General features: G+C 50.4%; 1 protein-coding gene across 1 annotated transcript in view; it reads left to right on the top strand.

The window, feature by feature from the left end:
- The window catches only part of IQGAP1 (IQ motif containing GTPase activating protein 1), a 138,628-nt gene that overhangs the window by 24,542 nt on the left and 89,294 nt on the right, over window positions 1-24,792 (top strand). The window lies entirely within an intron of this gene.

Genomic DNA, 24,792 nt, shown 5'->3' with positions numbered 1-24,792 from the left:
TTCTCTTCTCTGGTTATGAGTTCGACAGTCCAGGCCCCCGCACCAGGGATGTCCTGCTCTCAGGCCTTACAGCTTGCCCTATAGACTCGACCTGTTATCCACCAGTGGGGCACGTGCGCTGAGCCAGGTTGAAAGGGGTCTGACATGTCTTTGGAGGTCCACAGCTCTTTGGATTGCCACCGCCACTTGCTTCCTCTGTCCGTAGTCACGCAGCGCTCTTGCTGGTATTTGCTGCTCCAGAAAGGCACAGGTCTGAATTGCAGCTGGTCCAGTCTACCAAAGTTGAGTATTTCAAAAGCAGTGCATGTGAGGGAGATCCTTGCTCAGTCAACGCTGATCCAAACCAACCAATAGTGGTGTGAAAATGTACCTCCTTCCCTTCAGGCTCAGCTTCCATGGAACTGGGAAAGCTCTTGGATCCAGTCAGTTTGTTTTGCGAAGGAGGTTGGCAGCTCTTAACAGGAGAGGAGGAGGAGGAGCGAAGTCAAACAGCAAGTCCAGTGTACCAGTACAGGCAAAAGAACAGGTACGGGACTATTTAGAAAAGTTGGATACATCCAAGTCCGCGGGGCTGGGCATGATGTACCTGAGGGTGCTGAGGGAGCTGGCGGATGTGATTGCAGAGCTGCTTTGAAAACTTGTGGTAATTGGGAGAGGTCCTGGATGATTGGAAAAGGGCAAATCTAGTGCCCACCTTGAAGAAAGGGAAGGAGGAGGATCCGGGGAACCACAGATCAGTCGGCCTCACCTCAGTCCCTGGAAGAATCATGGAGCAGATCCTCAAGGAATCCATTTCTAAGCACTTGGAGGAGATGATGCTGATTAGGAACAGGCAGCATGGATTCACCAAGGGCAAATCCTGCCTGACCATCCTGATTGCCTTCTACACTGAGACGACTGGCTCTGTGGATGCGGGGAGAGTAATGGACGGGGCAGACCTTGACTTCAGCAAGGCTTTTGATACAGTCTCCCACAACATTTTTGCAAGCAAGCTAAGGAAGTCCAGGTTGGATAAATAGACTGTAAGGCAGATGAACAGCTGGCTGGATGGTTGGGCTCAAAGGCTTGATGTCTACTTAGCAGCCGGTATCAAGTGCAGTGCCCCATGGGTTGGTCCTGGCACCAGTCTTCTTCTGTATCTTCAGCAACAACCTGGAAGATGGGATGGGGTGCACTCTTAGTGAGTTTGCAGATGACACCAAGCTCAGGGGAGTAGTAGATAGATTTGAGGATAGGGCTAGGATTCAGAGTGACCTTGACAAATTGAAGGATTGGACCACAAGAAATCTTTTGAGGTTCAGTAAGGTCAAGTGCAAAGTTTTGCACTTAGGATGGAACAATCCCTTGCACCGGTAGAAGCTGGGGACCAACTGGCTAAGCAGCAGCTCTGCAGGAAAGGACCTGGCAGTTAAAGTGGACAATAAGATGAACAGGAGCCAGCAGAGCGCCCGTGGTGCCAAGAAGGCTAATGGCATCCTGGGCTGCACTGGTAGGAGCAATGCCAGCAGATGGAGGGCAGCGATTCTTCCCCTCCATTTGGCATTTGTGAGGCCACATGTGGAGTCCTGTGTCCAGTTTTGGGCCCCCACTACAAAAAGGAGGTAGACAAATTGGAGAGAGTCCAGTGGAGGGCACTGAAAATGGTGAGGGGCTGGGGGACACGACTTGTGAGGAGAGGCTGAGGGAACTGGGCTGATTGAGTCTGGAGAAGAGAAGACCGAGGGGGATTGAATAGCAGCCTTCACCTCCCTGCCGGGGGGCTGCAAAGAGGATGGAGCTGGGCTGTTCTCCGTGGGGGCAGACGACAGGACAAGGAGCAATGGGCTCAAGCTGCAGCAAGGGAAGTTGAGGTTGGATATTAGGAAAAATTTTCTCACCGGGAGGGTGGTGAAGCACTGGGACAGGATGCAGAGAAGGTGGTGAAATCTCCACCCTTGGAGGTGTTTAAGACCCGGCTAGACAAAGCCCTGGCTGGGATGATGTAGTTGGGGCTGGTCCTGCTTGGAGCAGGGGATTGGACTAGATGTGACCTCCTGAGGTCCCTTCAACCCTCATTTTCTATGATTCTGTGACGAGGAGAATAATGAGGAATAGCCAGGAATAGCTATTCAGACAAGTTTTTGTTTCAGGATTTCACAGAAGCTGAGAGGGATGCAAAGGCCTCTTCTTGGCTCTTGGACAGGAACTCCCTCTGTTGCTGCGTTAACTGGATTCCCATCTGGTCTTCTGCTTTCCACACGCCAAGCATCTTTTCTTTGTTTCATCTCTCACAACGTACCATGCTGACCTTTCCATCCCACCTCCCCCCACCTTTCGGTATGTGTTGATAAGGCATCAGGCATGGTCGTGGTATCTGAGTGCACACTGATTTTTCTGGTCCTTGCTAGACCTCATACAAGGGTTACAAAAGGAGGGTAGATGGGAGAGATTAAATGAGGTAGGTTGGAGTGCAGGGAAGAGAGTAGGGAGACTAGAGGTGACCTCGGTTTGTCGAAGGTGAATGTCACTAGAGTCCACCTGGTTTAAGGAGGTAGGTGGAAGGCAGGGTCAACAGGATACAAGCCTTGCAGGTGCAAATAACATTCAGTCCTTGTTTGTAGGCTTGTTTTTTGAGGGAAAAGCTGGGCGGTCTTGCTGAATCTAAACCGCTTTCCATTTTAACTGCTGATTGTGTTTGGGACAGCTCGTTGTGCAGTTGTTCCTGGACAGGACATGTGGCAGCGGACTTGCTTTCTCTGAAAGGATCCCTCCGTAGCCCACCGCTCGGAGCACAGGCTGATTTCCCGCTGGTGACCTTCCGAACTTTCAAACTCTCCCTCTTCCCAAATACTTCCTGTTCTTTATGCTGCTCCTGTGTAGAGCTGTCCGTGCAGCGGGTTCCCCTTTGGGATGTGACGTACTGTTGGCCCCTTAGCCAAGTGTTAATTGTTATAACAAGTCCTTTATGTTCCTAATGGCATTTAAAAGAAGTGCTTGCAGCCCACCCATGTGAAACGTTTGCTGTAATTTACCCTCTAGCCCATGGGTCAAGGTCTCTTGATTTTCAGTTTTTGGAACTGTTTGACAATACTAGGAGCACCTTTATTATATATCTGGATGAACATGCCAATCCTTTTCTCCATCCTGGCTGGGTTTCGGCACTGAATTGTCGTAAGGATTATTGATGCGTCTGATGCTTTGGGAAGAGCCTGTGTGAGAGGCTTGAATGTCCCTGTGTGACTGATCCAGTCCAGTATCTCTGCAGAGTTTAACACAGCCACCTTTAATCACAGCTTGTTAAATTACTGAAGCTGCCTTTCGGTAACTTCGAGGGACGCCAGCACGATGATCTCGGCCTGGGATAGAGAAGGCAGGCAGATCTGGGCTGGGCTGAGGATGCTTAGCTTGGCGGATGGAGTACACTTCGATCATGAGAAAGGAAGTGCGAGGGGAAGAATGAAGTCTGCTGGGCTGAGGGAAGGATGCAGCGTGTTTGGACCCGTGCTTAGCCCGCTGGCAGGTGTGATTTTCACTATCGCTGATCTAGGAGGGGCCTCACTGCTCTGCAGGAACCTCAAGACTCAGGATGTTCATTTGGGAACAACTTATTAAAAATCTGTGCAGAATTGAATATAGGAGAAGTGAGGGACTCTGTGATATGCTTTACTGGATCATGCCGAGGTCCCTTGTGGCCTTACAGTCTACGAACTGTATAGCTGGGAGAGCTCCTGGACAAGCCGTTGGGCATCAGGCCTCGGCTCTCAGCTTCCTTCTCTGAGCTCGGGCTTAGACCCGAGGAAGAGCACGTGATGCCTGAAAGCTTGTGCAGCAGCTCTCCCAGGTACACAGTTGGTCCAGTAAAAGATATCACTGAATTTCTTGCTTCTCCTATGTTTCCTGGACCATCATGACAACAATACTCCTAACCTACTACTGAATTAAATAGTTCTTTTTGGTGTTGCAGCAGTCTCATATTCAGCAGTAGGTTCACCTCTTCCATCGGAGAGCTTACTGTTCACTATTGCCTTGGGAATATAGTGTACCTCTACAGCGTGGGAAATTGCCTTTGCTATACCGTGCCTTAAGGCATGTCATTGAAGTATTATATGTGCTGGCCCTGCTGTCATCTGGGAATCTGGGCCAGGAGGAGCTGGGTCACGGGGTCTGCTCGGTTGGTATCACAGGCACCATAACATTAAACCTCTTTTGCATATTTTTTCAAGCTCCATCTTAACGCTAGTCAGCATGCTTGGCCCCCTTCCTCCTGCTTGGAGGCTGTCAGAAGTTAGCTGATCCAAGAATCAAGAACCTTTTCCTAACTTCCAGCCTTCATGCATTTGTTGCTAGTTTACACCCATTTGTTGTTGTGTGAACAGTCAGTCTTTCCGCTCTGAATAGTTCTTCTCCCTCCCTGACGTTTGCCTTCACAGTCATCCCACTCTCCCGTCTCTGGCTCTGTTCCCCTTCAGGTGACTCTTTCCTGGACGTGGGTGACCACAGTTCTCCGGCGCTCCATGGGGCCTCTCCAGATGTCATACAAACGCTTGCATGGGGTCATTGATATCTCCCTCTCTCTAGTAGAAATAATCCTCTTGAAATAACCTGTTTCAAGAAAATACAATGCCTTTTCTATGTGTACATCACGCTTGTGGCTCATAGTCGTTCTGTGATCAGCTGGTCCTTCTCTCGTTTGTTTGAAACTGGTGAGCTCCCCGCTCATAGAAGCCTTCCTTTATTAGTCTGTGACCTCATAACCCTGCACTGCATATTGGTGTATTCCGCCCCATTTCTGGCATCGCAGCAGAGACTATGCAATTTCTATATTTAGTGCTGGATTGGGAGATCATACGGAAAGAGCTCTACAGTCTTGAAAACCACCCAGTTTTCAAGCCTGTAGTTTCTGCGTGACATCCCAGTCCTCCCCTGTAATTATGCAAGGCCTTCTGACTTAGACTCATTGGCAGATTTCATCTTCCTTGTTCCTTGTGTGTCTCAGTAATGAAAATATTAAACCAGATCAGTCCCAAGACTGATTGCTGAGGGACTCTTCTGGGAGCCTCCTTTCAGTGCTATCCCTTTAGCCATTCCTTACCCACCTTACTAGCATCTCGTCCCCATGTCCCCCAGTATAACTAACACATGACTTCCCACACGGCACTGTGTGGTAGCTTGGGATCGCTCCATTCGTTTTTCTGTGTCAAGGATCTGCCAGCAGCCCAGGCCGGCTTTGTTTTCTGGGCTCTCCTGACGCGTTGGCTCCTTTCCGCTCCGCTGTGCGGGCTGGGCAGTGACGAGCGGCGCGCGCCGGCTGGTTTGGCAGCACTCGTCCTTCCCTGGAGCTGACCTGGCCAGTGCTTGCAGCGCTCAACTGTGAGTTTGGCGGGATCTTATTCGTGGTAGTCACACGGACTAGATAGCCTAATGGGTCGTTCCCACCAGCCACCTTCCACCGCTCTCTAAGACGCGTTGCTGTTGTGGCCATGCGACGACACGACGAATGTGGCCAGTAAGCAAGACAAGGGAGAGAAGAGAAACGGGTTTTAGCTGAACCACTGAATTGTGACTCCTCCTTCCACTGTAACTACAGGATTTTTATCCTTCCTTTTCCGGCCTGTGATTCTCATTTATGTCAGATTAAATCTAGGCTGCCTGTTCCCTAGCGCGAGGACCACAGTGCTTGTTTCTTCCTGTGCAGAGGTTAGCATGCTCCTCGTGGCTTGACAAATGCGCTTGCTTTGGGACCTGTGCTCGCGCTGTGTTTGTTGTGAGAGCAGCTGAACAGAAGGTGACCTTCGTTTCTGTTCCCCATTTTCAGACTTGTCATATTTCCTTCATCTCCAAATGCTGATGCAGGTCGTCTTTTTGAGGAGGCAGACATTTTGAATTGCAGCATTTTTTTTAAAAGCCCCAAAAAGAAAGAGCAGCAATGAAAGGAAGAGATTTGCTAGACTCGGATACTTTCCCATACACAGATTGGAGCAGAAGGCTCCGCTAGAAGAAAGAACCTTACAGCCCTGGGCAGGCGGGGGTGCAGTTACCGAGCGTGCTGGAAGTATTGCTGACACCAGTTCAGGGGACTGACACGGAGACGGGCAGGGATGATGCATTTCACATTCATATAAAACCAAAAGGGACCGTTGTGGTCACCTAGGATGGCACCTGGGTAGCACAGGCCAATGTACTTTACAAGCAAGAGTAAATGAAGCAGCCAAGCATATTTTCTAGGGAAAAAACCCTTGTTTTCTAAATGTGGGTGGTGGACAGCCCACTGTAACCCTGGATGTGCTGTTCCAATTGGTAACTGCTCTTCCTGTTCAGACTAGAAATTGTGTTTTGGGTAGATGTGATATCTTTTATTAGACCCACTGAATAGCTGCAAAAAGTTCTTTGCAAGCTTTTGGGTGCAATCGCACTTGTTCAGGCATAGGAAATCTCTGCTGTTCAGAAGGGTGATTCCACCCAAAAGCTTGCAAAAAACTTTTTTCCAACTACATACTCAGTTGGTTTAATAGAAGATATCACATCTACCCAAAGAACCTTTCTTTGCCTGCCTATGTCTTTAGACCAGCACGGCTACAACGAAAAACCTAGAAATAAAGTGGACATTTTTAATTTGTCTAGCTACTGCTTCCCCTTGGATCTCATGAACCTTTTTCAGCCAGATCGGAGCCTGCTCTTCTCAGGCTTCTGTTCTCATGTGCACGCTTCGGCTGTGATTAGGAGTTTTGGCTCCACCTTTTCTTTCATAAGATCAGTAGACCAAGTTTCTTAAGCCTTTCACTGGGAAAGATAGCTATAAATTGGCTTTTCCTTGAACCTGCTTCAATTTATCAGCCTCTTCCTTGAGTTATGTCCAGAGCTCAGCCTAGCATTCTGCCAAGCACAGAAATAGCACAGCCTCTCTGTTTCCCTCCAAGATATTTGAGAACCTCATTAGCACGTTTGGCCATTGGCATTGCAGTTTAAGCTCTTGGTTTGTTAATTATCCATTAGGACTTTGGCAGTCATTTCTAGGGAGAAGTGTGTTTTTCTGTAAGTACAGTTTGTATTCTTATTCCTAGATCAGTTGACATGTCCTTTTCATTATTTAGCACTCCCTCACTATTGCCACCTGTGGACTATCAGTAAATGATTTTGTTTTCTCCAAGTTATGATAAAAAAGGTTATATAGTGCAGCACCAAGAACTGATACCTGCAGGATCCCAGTGATAACAGAGACCCTTCGTATAGGTTTTCCATCTTGAATTGTATTTTCATAGATTCATAGATGTTAGGGTCAGAAGGGACCTCAATAGATCATCGAGTCCGACCCCCTGCGTAGGCAGGAAAGAGTGCTGGGTCTAGATGACCCCAGCTAGATGCTCTTCTAACCTCCTCTTGAAGACCCCCAGGGTAGGGGAGAGCACCACCTCCCTTGGGAGCCCGTTCCAGACCTTGGCCACTCGAACTGTGAAGAAGTTCTTCCTAATGTCCAGTCTAAATCTGCTCTCTGCTAGCTCGTGGCCATTATTTCTTGTAACCCCCGGGGGCGCCTTGGTGAATAAATCCTCACCAATTCCCTTCTGTGCCCCCGTGATGAACTTATAGGCAGCCACAAGGTCGCCTCTCAACCTTCTCTTGCGGAGGCTGAAAAGGTCCAGTTTCTCTAGTCTCTCCTCGTAGGGCTTGGTCTGCAGGCCCTTGACCATACGAGTTGCCCTTCGCTGGACCCTCTCCAGGTTATCCGCATCCTTCTTGAAGTGTGGCGCCCAGAATTGCATGCAGTACTCCAACTGCGGTCTGACCAGCGCCCGATAGAGGGGAAGTATCACCACCTTGGACCTATTCGTCATGCATCTGCTGATGCACGATAAAGTGCCATTGGCTTTTCTGATGGCTTCGTCACACTGCCGGCTCATGTTCATCTTGGAGTTCACTAGGACTCTGACATCCCTTTCCACTTCCGTGCCACCCAGCAGGTCATTCCCTAGGCTGTAGGTGTGCTGGACATTTTTCCTCCCTAGGTGCAGCACTTTGCATTTCTCCTTGTTGAACTGCATCCTGTTGTTTTCTGCCCACTTGTCCAACCTATCCAGGTCTGCCTGCAGCTGTTCCCTGCCCTCCGGCGTGTCCACTTCTCCCCATAGCTTTGTGTCATCTGCAAACTTGGACAGAGTACACTTCACTCCCTCGTCCAAGTCGCTGATGAAGACATTGAAGAGTATCGGTCCAAGGACCGAGCCCTGCGGGACCCCACTGCCCACACCCTTCCAGGTCGAGACCGACCCATCCACCACGACTCTCTGGGTGCGACCCTCCAGCCAATTCGCCACCCACCGGACTGTGCAGTCATCCACATCACAGCCTCTTAGCTTGTTCACCAGTATGGGGTGGGATACCGTATCGAAGGCCTTCCTGAAGTCTAAGTATACGACATCCACTCCTCCTCCTGATTTTGGAGCCTGCCAGTTTTTAGTTCATTAGTGTGGGTCATGGTGATATTATATCCTTGTAAAAAGTGCCATAAAATGTCATATGCTATTAAATCAGCTGTATTATGAAGCCTACTTTATAAGCAGTACTGCCTTTAACTATATCTGTCATCTTATTTAAAGAAGATACCAAGTTAATTTGGGGATACCCATTTTCCAAAAACACATGCTAATTCTGAACCGGTTGGAGTGCTGCGCATGGGGAAGAAGAAAGGTGGGGGTGGAGGGTGTGTGGGGGTGTGGGTGGAGACGCCGAACTATGCAAGATCAAAGGATGAGGTTACTTATCACCAGACTGCAAATAAAGAAGAGCACCCCCTTTCCCCTCCCCTACCTGTCTGGCAGCTATAGTCTCCCATCCCCTCTGGTCTTTACTGCCGCCTATTTGCATTTTCACAGACCTGCATTTTGCATATAGGCGTAAGCTTCTGTTGTGCCCAGGAGAGCACAGAAACATCAGCAGGCTCTCCCTGTGCCTGAAGAAGGATGTTTGTGCCTGAAAGCTTGCAAAGAACAATCTTCCCAACTATTTAGTTGGTTTAATAAGAGATACTGCATTTTCCCAAAGAACCTTGTCCACCTGTTAAGTGATGCACTTACCTCTTCATGTCACTACAAACTGAAGAAATAACCCCTGAAAAAGAGCAGAGGAGGAAGATGGGGTATAGGTGTGGGCAATTATTAGTTTTAAACATCAGGCTGAAATTCCATGTTCTGGTTTAGATGCAACAAAACAGGCTTGCATTTATTGAAAGTAAAAAAAAACCCCAACAAAAGTAAAAGTCTTGAAAGGAGATGCACAATAATAGACTTATTGCATTAATGTCTTTTGTTTAGTAAGTTGAGGAATGTCCAAAGTACTGATTAGAAATCTTGGGTTGTTCATATTAAGTGTGAACATGGAGGCTTGGGTTGTCAGTGGGGCTGAGGAGGGCTGGTTCCTTGCTCAGAAACGTACAGGATCTGGCACCTAGCTCCTTTAAAGGCATTGGAAATTTTTGAAAATTGTGTGACATTTTGTCTTTAAGGCATCTGTGAGCTTCTCACAAAACCAAGGTTTTAAATGCAAAAAAAAGTTCCCCGAGCAATGCTTTTTGAAAAGACAGGACTCTGGTCTGCGCTTCAGCAAGAGGTAAGCTGCAGTGCAGAAAGGGGAACACTGCATTAACTCCAGGCACATGACCCTGATGTACCAGCCATGCCGACACGCAGACACCTCTGCGCAGGCTTGTTGAAACAAGAGTAAGAGCTCTCGGTTGTTCCTGGTTCTTGTGCAGTGAAAGTGCCTGTTCCCTGTTCTGTGCGTTTTGAAATCCTGTTCTGCATGGACGCTTGCACTGCCTCTGTCACCATAGCATGAGTGTGCATCTTAGTAGGGTCTTTAAGTGCTGTGACGACTGTGTGTCCAGCCCATAACCTATGAAAAGGAAAGCAGTAGGGTTGTAGTTTGCCTCCATGGGGCTCTCAGGCAGGGAGTTATGGTCAGTGTTTTTAGCAAATGGGGCTTCCTCAATGCTCCGGTAGTGCCCTTTTGACTTGAAAAAAGTTCCAGTTGCAAGGACTCAGGGCAGCGCAGAAAGCTACCATGCCATAGGGAGAGGCAGGAGCACAGACGTGCTGCCAGGGAGGTTTGGAATTAGGGAAGCGTGGTCTGACCGGACAGCAGTTTGCTTGGCTTAATGTGGGCATTTATTGGGGGATGATCCAGCATTTTTTTTAAGTCTTTTAAGCATTTTCTTTTCATTTGTCCAGCTTTTGTTGGAGAAACTCAGCTGGTCACCACTTAAGAGTCATTTGTGGAAACCTGTGTGTTTCTTCTTGATAGTAGGAGCTCCCCTAGAAAGAAAGCAGGCTGCAACCAAATAAATATACCTTTGCCCCTGGAAGAGGAGATGCAGCTGAAGCTCCTCCATAGGCAAACGCCAGGTGACCTTCTCTGGACCCAGTTCCACTGTGCAGTTGTAGTTATTGAGCGTGAGTACAAATGGGCTGACACTAGAGAGGGAGATAGGACTAGTGGGAGAAATGAAAGTTTGAGGTGGGATTTGAATGTGCAGGTTTGTAGTTGCTGCCCTGCATGCGCTATTTGCATGTTCCCCCACCCCGCCCTGCCCTGCCCCGCATTTGCATATATTTTTGAAAATAAAAAAAAAAAAGTTTGTTTCAGATTTCCTTATGTGTTAGTTCGGTCTACCTCTCCTGGGTTTCTACGGGCCCTGCAAGCGCTCTCTTCTTTCTTTCATATTGCAGCACACAGCCCTTGATTCTCGTAGTGATCAGTGAGGCATCTCATCTTTGCAGTAGATACCTTTAGACATGGTGTGAATTATAGTAAGCACGTATGGCATGTAATGAACACACACAAACTATCCCTTTCCTCAAAAAGTATAGATTCAGCTTGTTGAAGTGTGTGTTTTAATGGTTTGAGGGCTCATCTTTAGGCCTTGAAAAGTACATGCTGGGCTTGCTACCAACCTGCTGTGGTCGAGGGGCCACACGCACCTCGTCACTATTACAGGAACCTGCCCCCTCCGTTGGCAGATCTCTCCGCTCACTAATGAAAATAGACTTAGCATGTGAAATGTTCAGTTTTGCCCCCGTTGCAGAAATTCTCACGCCTGTATCCTGTGTTAGCGTGCGGGGGACTGCCCGTCTTCTAGGTCCTAGGAGCTGGCTGGGACGGGCAGTGGCCGGCGGGGTAGGGTTACTATATTTCCAGGATCAAAAAAGAGGACACCTGTGGCGGGATGGGGGGAGGAGAGGGAGAGGGGCATCTGATAGGGGAGGGTGGGCAGTGATATGCCCATGCCCTGCCTCTGTCCCTCACTCCTAAGCCCCTGCCGCCCCCCCTCCCAGCTCTGCTGGTGCCCCTCACTCCTGACCTGCAGCCCCCTGCACCCCCAGCCCTGCTGCCCACACAGCTCCTCCAAGTGCATGCGTGTGCACCCCCCTCACTCACACACACACACACACTCACACACACACACACACACACACACACACACACACACACACTGCAGAGCATATGACTCCCGACAGCCAATCACTTTCCCTGCTGCTCCCAGCCCCAAGCAGCCAAGCTGCTAGTGCCCGGGAAAGCGGAGGCAAAGCAAAAACCAGACGTTTGCTTGCATTTTAAAAACTTGCGGACACAAGGACAGGGGGCCAAAAACGAGGACATGTCTGGGAAGACCCGGATGCATGGGAACCCTAGGCGGGAGGCCTGTGCGACAAAGCTTCCTCAGGCAGTATGGTGTATGTGCGGTCTGCCCCCACCGCCCTGTGCCAGTCTGACCTGTGGCTGCCCCTGTGGTGCATGGGTCCGAGCTCTACCCACTCCCACCCAGGGCAGCCCACACTGCTCCCACTTGCACTCACCCTGCGCCCACCCAGTAGCACTGCCCCAGCCCCCATGCACAGCTTCTCAGCCAGGCTACTTCTGCTGCTGGGTCCTGCTTGGCTCCCCCACCACCAGTGGCTCCTTCTCCTCCTGCCCATACTACACCACTCCAGGCAGCAGGTAGTGCAGGAAGCGGTGCGGACGTGTGCCAGGCAGCAGATGGTGAGCCAGGCGGGGGGGAAGCTGCAGCTGGGGTGCTCAGGACCTTCCACTCACTCGACCTGCCCAGCGCAATGAGCAGCCACCTGGGGTGGGTGGAAGGCCTCTGGGAACTGGAGCCCCGCATGCTGGGGCAGGAGCTGCCTGGTCGCAGCGTCCCCTCCTAGACCTGGCTGGGCATCTGCTGCCCCGCACGCATCCCCACGTTGCCTGCTGCCCGGAGTGGTGCAGCAGGAGGAGGAACCGCTGGAGGCAGGGGGAGCCAAGCAGTCCCTGGGCGGCTGAATCTGCACCGGGAGTGTCCCCGGCGGGAAGCTGCGTGTGCCGGCCGGAGCTGTCCCAGGCGGGATTGGGCAGGGCTTGACCCTGTGCAGAGCGCCGTGGGGCAGCTGTGGACCAGAATTGGTGGGCGCCCGCTCACAGGCCAGATCCTACCAGTTTAGAGGCTGAACCTGGCCCAGGGGCCATGTTTTGCCCACCCCTGGGTTAGAGGAGAGGGGAGTGCCTCCCAGGGGAGGATCAAAGGGCCAGACGGTCAGACTTGTCTCAAGGGAGGGACGTGCAGTGCTTTGGAGCATATTCCCTGCATGAATGTAGTGAACGATTGCTTCTCATGTGAACTCTCCTTGATTCCTGAATACTAGGAGGCTGACTGCCGGCTCCTCCTTTTTTTATTGCGTGCAGCTAGGAAGCCATTTGGTGGGAAGAGGAAAATTCAGCTCATGCCAAAACTCGTTGAACTGGTTTGATTTTTACAGCTTCAGCTTCAGACTGCTGCCTTCTCTCGCCTTCCCCTGTTGGGTTGGGCTGGTTTTCTGTAGCTCCCAGGCTCTGCATAAACAGCCTTTTGTTCTTCTGAGGTCCACGGCCCAGGGAGGTGTGGAGCTCAGAAACGAAGGGAAGGCACGGCTTACTGTTTGCCTTAAGATCAGGGCTGCAGAGCTGCCTTTGCTGGTGGCTAGCCCAGGACTTCTGAGTTGTTCCAAGTGTACGTAACTTGGTCTGGGAAACCTCTTATCACTTCCGGGCATTGGGTGCTGTGGGAGCTTGGGCCATGTGGTAGTAGCAGTAATCCTCTAGCTCCTACTGGAGTTGCCGCCTGTCAGATGTCAGAGCCGCAGGGACTGAGAAACGCTGTTTCCATACGTGCCCTTTCGGGCTCTGAGAGCTGGCCCGTCTCCACCCATTGGTTTCGTGGAAGACCGCCTGCATTCGGCACACCTGCTCCTCTTGCTTCGGTGTAGGTGTTTTCAGCCCCCGAAAGCCTTCTGCACACGAGTCAAATTCCACTAGTGACGTCGCCAATAAACTCCTTTTGGGCAAGCAGCAAGGCCTGAGCTCCCGCCTGCGCTCCTTGGGCTGTCTGGTGCCTGCGGGGCTGGAGAGCCACTCCCTGGACCCGAGACTGTCCCGTCCCATCCCGCCTCCAGGCAGTCCTCGCCTGGCTTTTGTTCTTTCCCCTTCTTAACCTGCTTCTGCCGGCTTTCACCTACTGCTCCTCTCTCCCGCTCCCTGGTAGCCTCTTTCAAGTCTGGCCTTGGCTGATTTTTCACCACCCCCGGACTGTTTTTAATCTCCAGGCAAGTGTACCCAGGTACAGTTATCCCCTCTATGGGGGATCCTGTACGTCCCCGAGCAAGGAACCAGCCCTCCTCAGCCCCACTGAACATCCAAGCCTCCGCGTTCACACTTAATATGAACGACCCAAGATTTCTCATTAGCGCTTCGGACATTCCTCAACTTACTGAACAAAAGACGTTAAGGCAACGTGCCTGTTTCTGTGCATCTCCTTTAAAGGCCCAAGCTTGCCGCTCCTGTTTTCTCTCCCTTTGCTCCTGACACTCGTAGTGCCGCTCTTGCATCTCGGCGTGGAGGTCCCATCCCCACCTGAAGGTCAGCGTGGTGACACTGCGCTCTTCCTCCTTCCCAAGCTCTTCTCTTCTCTTTATGGCTCTTGCTTATTGCCTGTGGAAGCTTTCCCACCCTTTCCTGGGGGCTTGAAAGCGTCAGTTGTTTGACCTGCCTTCCCCTTGCACCAACATTGGTTGTGAATCTAGCTCTGATTCTCATTACAGATGCTCATTAGTCTACCCAAAATGCTGCCACAAAAGGGCACCTTGCTATGATGCATGGTTACCAGATGGTCTTTCTGTTCCTTTGCTTCCCTCCGACATTGGCATCGTTAGCCTGCGGTGACTCCTGGGAAGGAGCGGGCAGTGCTCAGGTGGTGGATTTGAAGGCCAGAGTAGCCGTTACGATTAGCTGGGCCTCTAGAACAGCGCGGGGCTCCACGCCGATCCCTCCGTTGAGCCCAGTTTTGTGGTTGAGCTAGTTAGTGCACGTTTTATTTTAAAAAATCAGATCTTGATTTAAAGACTTCAAATGCTGGGAAATCCCTGTGATCCTCATACAAGTTGTTCCAGAGGCCAATTCTGCTTATTTACAAACCTGTCTTTGTCTTAGCTCAATTTTTTCCAACTTCAGCTTGCAGGAACTGGCTTTGTTAGTCCTGTGTCTGCTCAGTTAGAGCCCTTCACTGGCAGAAGCATTTTCCCTGCGTAGATGCTAAATGACTTCTTAGTTGATAATCTGCTAACCACTGTGCTCCCTCGCTTACCTGGGTAGGATCCCGCTTCCTGCAGACCGTGTTCAGCCCTCGGTCAGTGATTCTCAAGTAGAGCGAGTGCTGAGACCCTCGTAAGGGTGCCGTGCAGTATTGGCACGGTTAGTTGTGCAAACACCTACACGTGATTCACAGGATTCAACCTAGAGATTTCAAATAGAAAGCCAAGGTGTCAAAAACATTCTGACTTCTTGGGGCTTCCTGAGTGTTTGCAACAGAAGAATTGCTCTATTATTTTTATGTGGCCAAAAAATGAGTGAGAGTGGAAAGCTGGCATTTACACGGGGGGGGAGGGGGCCTCAAGTTTAAAAAGGCCCATTTTGCCTGAGGGATGAAGGCGCGGTGTCCCCATCGCTGTACTGCTTGCGTTGGACAGTCGCAGGGACTGCGTAAACTTGCGCAGAGCCTCAGCAGGCGCGCTGGCAAGGTGCTGGTGGCTGCGGGCCTGGAAGGGGGATGACCGGTGTGCGTGGGGCAGGTGGATGAGAGCAGCGGTGGTGGGCGGGAGCTTCTTGGGGGGTTTCCGTTTGCTAGGTGGGGATTTCTAGAGCAGCGGGTCTTGGAAGGGCAGAGCGAGATGCGCCTTTGCAGCAGGATGTTCCCTTTTGCCCTATATAGGGGGAGAGCTTATTTCAGGACGTGTTTAGTACAGAACTATGAAACTTTTAATGTCCAGCGCCGAGACGTCTCAGAAGCTATGTTGTAGATATATTTCTCCTCCCTGGATGCCTTGCTCCTTTGCTGAGGAAGAAGTCTGCACACAGACACCATTGTACCCGATGCTCTGGGTGTGGTCTGAAGTTATGCCATATTCTACATTTTTTAGAAAATTGCCTGCTTAAGTCACTACCTGGGAATTTTATTGCCATGCCTGAGGTTGGAAAGAGCGAATGGAAAGCCTAGAGTTGGGAGCAGGAGAAACCAGGAGCACCTTGTGCTTTGTCTCGCTGTTCTGCAGAAACGCGCTCTCGTGTCCCTGGAACGCAGTTTTCTTCCCCAGAATGGCTGCCGGTGGAGAGCGCCTCTCGTCTTGCTGACGCTTTTGAGAGCTGCTGCTGACGGAGCTGTAGGTGCTTCGCTTGGAGCCGCTCCACGTCGCTGCCTGTTGAAGGGTAGTCCGCGTTGGATCGCAGCGTGCTTCTGCGGCTAGTTCAGTTACTGTGACAACACCCACGGAGACCCCTTTTGGCCCTCCTTCGATTTGCTTTCCAGAGGTGTTGGTACTACAGCTGCGAGCTGCGGAGGAGCCAAGCAAGGAAAAAGGCTGCTCCCTGGGCTTAGGGAAGAATGTAAACGTCGAGTCACTGCCTGTGTTTGGCTGTAAGAGACAGTAAAACTGAGATCTGAAGAGTGCACGAGTGACTGGCACTGGATAGCTGGTGGGGGGATATGATTTACTTCCAAGGTGACTTTTTATCAATCCTCCTGAAGTATCTGGCTGTGATTGACAGATGCTTAAAAAAGACACAGCTATGAAATCAGAACAATTTTCTCTCCTTTCCCCTCCTCATCTGCTGATCCATATTGAATCACAGACATGTCAGCATGACTTTCACCTGCTGACGCACCCTGCTGAGAAGGGGCGTCTTGCTCCGTAGCCTGAAAAGAGCCAAACTCGGGTGGCTTGCGGGAGGGAGGGGGCGAACTCTAGAGCTGAGGACCTTCTGCTGGAAATGCCCCGACACTCATTTTTGCTTCAGTCTTGGGGTAGAGAGCAGGAGGATTCTGGCCGAGATCCATGTCTGCAGTGGGAAAGGCAGTCTTAGGAATACCTCGGGCTTTATAGCTCAGAAATTGAATTGCACTTGCAGGCAAATGAGAAGCTAGTGCAAAGCGGCCACGCTGCCTGAAGCTTTCAGGTGGGGAAGGGTAGAATAGCAGCAAGGGCAAATGTAGTGAATGGTTTTCTTCAGTACACTTTCTTGAGGAACAGGAGAGATCTGGAGAGTGATCAGGATGTCAGCGTATCTTCAATGTTGTCTGTAGGTTTTTCCACGTAAGGCTGGATGTCACATAGTGATAAGTTATAGTCTGTGTAAGACGAGAGCAGGGGTTGGCAATGCTTTCGGGCTGCAACCTCGACTCTAAGCTGTTGGCGTGCCGGGGCGGATGGCGTGGGAACCGTGAGGGGTCCAATCCTTGTTGTGGCAGCACAGACCTGGCCCCTTCCCCTCCGTCCACCCAGACGCACACACGCCAAGCAAAATGCCTTTGCGTGCCACGCTCTGGCACCCGTGCCAGAGGTTGCCTGTCCCTGGACTAGAGGATAGCTCTGCAGTAATGGTTGTAAGTAAACCCGGGCAACACAGGAGGTGGTGGGGATAAGACTGTAGGAAACATTTTGGAAAAACAGACAAGACCTCAACAACTCTGCGACTCCCAGCATCTGTCCTCCTGCTTGTGACCGCTGCGGACAGAGCGTGGTGGCCCGGGAGAAGCCCCTGCCAGCCCTGTGTTCCCGAACGCCCGTTTCCCAGGGATATTCGCTCCTCCTGGCCATCCAGTTGTCCTCAGTGGCCAGAAAGGACAATTTATTGTCTGCTGCTGATCAGATTATGATTTTTCCTATCATATGCAAGATTGGCAGTGCTAATTTTGTGTGCGCACACATGCGTGCCCTCTACAACTTACCTTTTAGGAAGGCATCAGGTCTTGAAAATATAGACATTCACCTTTGTTGCTTTATTCCAATGGTCATTTAACCTCAACGTTTAAGAAAAATTGAAGTGCCTCATTTCAATGTGATGTTGTCTGTATCAAACTCCAAGGCATTGCAGCTCAGCTGGAGTCGAGCTCTTTAATACCCAGTATGTTCCCTCCAGCGAAAGCAGTTATAAAGCACAATCAAGTTGCACCTCAGTCTTTACGGTAAACTGAACAGTTCCTCAAGGCCAAGGATTGTCCTTTGGTCCTTGAATTATTTTTGCAGTTCTCCTCTACAAGCTGTCCAGTTTCTCAGCAGTAATTTGAAAATGTGGGCCCCAGCTTTTATGAAGTATTCTAGCACCGATATCACAAGCAGGGCCATCACAGAGGTAAAGTCAGAGCTGTAGCTACTGTTGCTCTTTATTCATAAGAATCCATCCAACAAAAGATCTAACCTTTTCACAGTAGATTCATAGATGTTCGGGTCGGAAAGGACCTCAATGGATCATCGAGTCCGACCCCCTGCTTAGGCAGGAAAGAGCGTGGGGTCAGATGACCCCAGCTAGATGCCTATCTAACCTCCTCTTAAAGACCCCCGAGGGAGGGGAGAGCACCACCTCCCTTGGGAGCCCGTTCCAAATTTTGGCCACCCTTACCGTGAAGAAGTTTTTCCAGATATCCAGCCTAAATATCCTCTGTCAGTTTATGACCATTGTTCCTTGTTACCTCAAGCGGTGCCCTGGTGATCAGAGCATCTCCGATCCCTCGCTGCATCCCCCTAATGAATGTGTAGGCAGCCACAAGATCCCCTCTCAGCCTTCTCTTGCGGAGGCTGAAGAGGTCCAGGTCCCTCAGTCTCTCCTCGTAGGGCCTGTCCTGTAAGCCCCGAACCATACGGGTGGCCTCCGCTGGACCCTCTCGAGTCTATCCACATCCTTCTTGAAGTACAGCACCCAGAACTGGACGCAGTACTCCAAGTGCGGTCTGACCAGTGCTGCATACAAGGGAACTATCACCTCCTTGGATCTATTCGTCATGCATCCACTGATGCACGATAAAGCGTGGTTAGCTTTGCTGATGATTTGGTCATACTGACAACTCAAGATAAACATGAGTGCACTATGACTCCGAGATCCCCTTCCACGTCTGTGTGGCTGAGAGGGTCACTTCCGAGTCGGTAGGTGTGCTGGATATTTTTGCACCCTGGGTGCAGCACTCTGCACTTGTCCTTGCTGTACTGCATCCTACTGTGTACTGCCCACTTTTCTAACCTCTCCAGGTCTGTCTGCAGTCGTTCCTTACCCTCTGGAGTGTGCACTTCACTCCACAATTTAGTATTGTCCACAAACTTGGACAGAGTACACTTCACACCCACATCCAAGTCACTGATGAAGACATTGAAGGGTACAGGTCCAAGGACCGAACCTTGCGGACCTGCACTACCCACATCCTTCCAGGTCGATACCGACCCGTCTACTACCACTTTCTGGGTGCGACCCCCAGGCCAATTTGCCACCCACCAGACTGGGTAGTCATCCAAGTCACAGCCTCCTTAATTTATTTATGAGAATGGGATGAGATACTGTATCAAAGGCCTTGCTAAAATCCAAGAAAACGACATCCACCTCTACTCCTGCGTCGTAGTGTTTTGTGACCGTCATAAAATGAAACCAGATTGGTCAGGCATGAGCTACCTGCTACAAATCCATGCTGGTTTTCCTGCTGCTTTATTTTTCCCGCTGGACTCCCACAAATATGATCCTTTATAATCTTTTCAAAGATCTTTCCAAGAACGGGGGTGAGACTGACTGGCCTATAATTATTTGAATCCTTCTTCCTCCCCTTCTTGAAAATAGGGACCACATTGGCCCTTTTCCAGCCCTCCAAGACCTGCCCCGAGCGCTGAAACAGCCGTGCCAGTGGTTCTGCTCTGACACCGGCCAAGTCCTTCATTGCTCTCGGGTGCAGCTCATCCGGGCCCGAACACGTCCAGTCCGTCCAAGCGACTGCACCAAGTCAGCGTCAACGGCTGGTGGGCTGGTGTCCCTCTGAGGCCCGTCTAAGAACCCATTAGGAGACGTGACTTGACTTCTGTTCAAGAACACTGGGGCAAAAAACTCATGGAAAAGCTCAGCTTTGTCCCCCGCTATCTGTCACTAATTGCTCCTCCTTGTTCAGTAGGGGTCCTAGACTGCCCTGTGCCTTCCTTTTATTCCCTACGTACCTAAAAAAAGACGTTTTGTTGTCTTTAATTTGTGTCGCCACCCTCAGCTCTGTAGTTGCTTTGTCCTTTCTAACTGCCTCCCTGCAAGTGCGGGCCAAGTAGGTATACTCCTCCTTGGTAGATTCCCCACGTATGAGAAGTGTTTGCACCCTGTTACTTAGGCCTTTTCAGCTTCCCATTTTGTGAAGAATTCATGTTTACAGCACAATTGGGTACTTTGCCTCCTTTTTTGCTTTTAGGCTCCTCTGGATTTCCCTGTTCCCTGAAAGTTTTTTGGCTCCTTTCCCTCATACTGGGATTGTTTCCCTCTGCGTCTGAAGGATCGCTTCCTTTAGGAACAACCACCCTTCCTGGACTCCCATCTGGCCCGTACTCCTGTCCTGCAGTGCATCATTGACTAAACTCCTGAGCACACTGAAGTTAGCCTTCCTAAAGTCAAGCACTTCCACCCTACTAGTTACCTTACCCACCCCATGCCATATGATGAATTCGATTGATTGGTGGTCAGTGTCCCCAAGGTGACCATGAATCTGTAGCTCCCCTACCAGGTCCTCCCCCATAGCCAACACCAAGTCCAGTATGGCATTCCCCCTAGTGGGACCGTGTACCTCCTGCATTAGGTGAAGGTCCTGCACACAGGTTAAGAACCTACATGAACTTCTGGATTTGGCTGACTGCTCCTTCCACCTGGGAGGTTGCAACGAATCACTCATCCATGCTATATCTTAAATTGTGGGTCAGCAACCCCGGGGATGCATGCCAGAGCATGGGACATTGCTTGACACATGCACCTTGATGCAGACGATGGGGAAGGGGCCAAGGCTGCATTGCCACAACAAGGATCAAGCCCCTTGTTGTTCACCCCTAGCATGCCAACATCTTATAAATTGAGATTGCGGTTGTTTTTGGCACTCTTCCCAAAAACATTGTTGAGCCCTGTCCTAAAACCCCTTTTAGTCACTGCCTTCCAGAGTATAATCCCCTTCTGTAGTGATGGCCTACAGTCTTTTTTCCTAGATGGGATGCTCTTCATTTGGCAAGATTAAAATGCATTTTTATTTAATTGGTCCTAGTCTACCAGGTAATCCAGATTTGCATGGTATGCCTCCCTTGTCATTATTTACCCTCCCATTCATCACCATTGGCAATCCCTTGCAGTCGAGGATGATGGTCTTCCATGATTGTCTTATCTGTGGCTCCAAAGATGGCTGACAAGGCCAATCTGGTATCAACAGCTTCTGTTGAAATGTGGGCATGTGTTTCTGTGCAGGGTGGGTGGCTCTGGATTCCTGACTTGGTCTGCAATATGCTGTTTCTGCCACTCCTGCCTTTCTGCCTCTTGTTGTTGTGAGGTTTCAAAGTACTGAGATCCTTGCAGCAAACTCTTCCTCCATTTGGGGCAGTACAGGGCAGTCATTTCCCATAAGTTGATGTCAATGTTGCATTTTTCAGGTTGGCCGTAAAGACGTCTTTGAATGGCTTTTTCTGCCCTCCTCTTAAGTGAACACTTTAACTGAGCTGGGAGAATAAAACTTGCTTTGGGAGTCTGGAGTCTGATATGTGGATAGCATGGCCAGCCCAGCAAACCTGATTTTTGATGATCATTGTCTCGATGCTCATGGTGTTTCCTTGCGAGAGGACGGTAATGTTGGTGCATTTTTGTCTTCCCGCTGGATTCGAAGGATCTTCTGTAGGTAGCGTTGATGGTACTTCTCTAGCAGCTTGAGGGGTCTCCTGTACGTTGTCCATGTCTCAGCTCTGTACAGTAAGGTAGGGATCATGATTGCTTGATAAACCATGAGCTTGGTTTCTAATCTGATGTTGTGGTCTTCAAACACCCATTTCCTCAGTGTGGCGAAGTGGGGCTCCCCACCTAGCCACAGTGCTAGGTTCCCCACTTGCCTTTGGGCATGCCCCCCCACCTGACTCGCCTGCCATGCCTTGTTATTAATTATGATGTTAATTAAGGCAGGAGGCTGCCCATTTTATGCTCTGATGCCGGGGGCGCTATCTGCGGCTCCGGACCTGCCCTATACCAGAGCCCATGCCTTGCAGATGGCATCCAGCTGTTAGTCACCAGCCCCACACTGGGCTCCAGAATCCTCCTATCGGGACCCCCCCTTTGATCCCTCTGCTCAGGCGTCCTACTCCGCCATCATTTGGGCTGCCGAGCTCCCTGTAGCTCGCTCCCCTTTCGGGCGTGGTCCCCCCGGGACCTTTCACACAGGCCCTGGCCTCATCTCCAAGGCCAGGCGGGACCCCAGGCCCTCTGCTCTGGGCGTCCCTCGCAGTGAGCCCCTGGCCCTTTTGACCTTCCTCGTCCTGGCTCCAGCATTGACCAGTCGAGGGGGTACTCTACCTCTGGCCTCTCTCACTAGCCCCACTCTCTCTCTCAGGTCCAGCTCCCTGGGTGTGGGAGCTGGGGTACCTCACACCATGACTGGTGCTCCAGGGTCTCACAGGGGACTCTCACTCCCCCCCCCAGGGCAGCAGGTCATGGTGCTACTTAAGATCTTACTTTTGACCCACACTCGGCCTCCCAGCAGTGGAGGACTTCCCAGGGTCAGGACTTGCCCTTCTTTCTCTTGGGATGAGCCCCCTTTCCTCAGCTTCTGGCCCAAACTTCAGCCTGAGGCATCCGAAGACCTACATGGGCCTACTCCCCCCACCTGGGGCTCCTCACCACCCCCTTCCTTCGGGGCCCCTCATCTCTGCCCCCTTCCCTCGGGGCCATGGGGCTTCCCTCCCCGGTGGGCTCAGGTGGCCGCAGCCGTGCCGGGCCCCAACTGCCTCTGGTGTCATGCAAACCCACCCGAAGGTGAGGGCTAGGGTTAAAACGCCCCTACCTGCCTTTCACCAGGGTGATCACTGGCCTGGCATTTCCTGGGGGCTCCCGCGCCACTGAGAGCCCCACCAGCCCACCCACTCCTGGCAAGGTGCAGTTTTAGGTCATGTCCAGAACCAGGAGCCTCCAATCCATCGCCTACGGCTCCTGCCCTTACCTCGAGAATGACACGTGAAGCCTCGCAGCCAGACAATGTTGCTGCCTTCCCAGCCAGCAGGGAACTGAGCTCTTTATATAGGCAGCCAGAGATCTAAAATGGCTGCCCGAGTCACGCACCTGCAGGCTGCTTAGCTTTGGTCTTAAAGTGGCAGGCACCAACAGTGCCCTGCCACACACCTTCCCCCTTTAAATGGTACCTAGGGGGTTTCCCCTGCTGCTCCTCCAAAGCAGGGTCCCACCAGAGCCTGTGGGAGCCCCCAAGTGGTGAGCACCCTCAAAAGTGCTCTGTCACACATCTTCCCCCTTTGAATGAACTCGGGGGGATTTCTGTAGCCTGCCTTCTCTGCTGGGCTCTGCCCCAGCCTCCTGCAGCCTCTGCCACGTGGTGAGCACCCCAAAGGTACTCTGCCACACTCAGGCATCCGAAGGTTGCACTTGCACTTTTGAGGCTGTGTTGGATTTCTTCATTGATGTCAGCCTTCTGCAAGAGATGTCTTCCAAGGTACGGGAAATACCCAACATTTTCCAGAGTCTCAAGATAAATCTGGATTACCAGATCTGGGGACTGCTCAAGATGGGGAGCTTGTTGATGGGAGGGCCTTAGTCTTCTGAATGTTAAGTGTGAGTCCTGTTTCCTTGTACGCCTCGGTAAAGACATGGTCCATTGCCTGAAGGTTTGCTTCTGAGTGAGAACACATTACAGCATCGACCCTCCCGTTAATCTTTGTGCTACCTGCAAATTTTATCAGCTGTGACTTTATATTTACTTCCAGCTCATTGAAAATGCAGCGCTAAGTTTTAATCAGTGCAGTATTAAGTCAAATGTCTTAAATTATCTATTCAGTTACCTTTGCCAGCCAAGCTGTAATATAATTGAAGAATGAAATTGTTTGAGATTTATTTCCCATAAAGACACATTAGCTGATTTTAATTATATTTTCACCTCTTAATTCTCTATCAAATGAATCCTGTATCAGCTTCTCCATTGTTATGCCTGGGACTGACATCTGACTAACTGACCCCGTTAGCGATCCCATTCTGCTTGTCCTTTTTTGATATTGGCATACATTTAGCGTGCTGCTAGCATACAGAGTTCCCCTCGTATTCCAGGATTTATTGAAGATTGACATTAGTGAGCCAGCAGCGTTCTCAGCTGTTCTTTCCGCACTCCCAATATCAGTAAACTAAGTTCACCATTTCCACCTCTGACTGACCTCTGCGTTCTCAATGTGCCATACTAGGTCTGATTTTTCTAGCTCTTATGCATCTTATGTGGCTGTTACCTTACCAAGGCTCTAGTGCTACTAAAGTGGATCGGGGCTTTTTAGAAGATGAGCCGGAGTAATGGGACTTCCTCCACAGGCTTTGGGATGACCAGAGATTCTGCGTTCTTCGGTGTAAACTGTAAATCCCATTTCTGTACTTCAGAAATGTACCATGTCAGCCGTCCCGAAGGAGGCATTTTCAGGCATATCTTTTCAGTTGTAACTAATCTTTCAGATTATTTGCTTTCTGTAATCTTGGGTAATTTTAGTTGCTTCAGGTATAGCAATTACAGCCATTACATTAGATAAGGAGAAACGATAAGGAAATGGCCAGTAGAACATAACGACATTGGATGGCTAACAAGGAAAACCAAATCACACTTTGAATAGTAGCAGATACGCAGGTCTTCAGTTCTGATTTCAGACTTTGTTAAAAAGAAAAGGATGGTGGGAAATACAGGTAACGACCAACATTGCCCACAGGGGTCTTTGACCAACTTGAAGGGACTTGAATCAGGGACCCAAGCCAGCAGATGACTGGTAGGGGCTTTGGGGTGTGTTGGATGCAGAGGGGTGCAATGAAGGGTAGCCGGTGAATGGATTTGTGCCTCAAAGAAGGATTTTTCTTGGCTAATCAGTTTAGACTGGTAGAAACTGCACCATGGCCTATAGTGAAGAAATTAATGAGTGAAAGGATGTTGGAGAAATAATTGAGCAACTTTGACTGCTGGTTTCAGTACTTTTATTTGGTATTTTATCTGGGGATGTCAGCTGAAAGAACCACAACATGGACAGGAAAAACTCAGCCCTGGGGTCGGAAAGCAGTGTTTGGGGTTCAGACCGCCTTATCGCCCTGTACCTGTTGTCAGATTATGAAACAATGAACAAATATGCTAGGGAAGAATGAAGCGGAGACAGCACAGAACCTGCTTGGAAAATAAGCAGTTCGTGTCCCTCTGGGAGGACAAGTAAAAAGGTAAATCAGAAGAGCGCTGGTGTGACCTGCGTGTCCCTTTCCATT

This window comes from Alligator mississippiensis, chromosome 11 (genome assembly GCF_030867095.1).
Source record: "Alligator mississippiensis isolate rAllMis1 chromosome 11, rAllMis1, whole genome shotgun sequence".
NCBI classification, from domain to species: Eukaryota; Metazoa; Chordata; order Crocodylia; family Alligatoridae; genus Alligator; species Alligator mississippiensis.
Note: the sequence above shows the minus strand (reverse complement) of the source record. Positions and strands in the feature narration are given on the sequence as shown.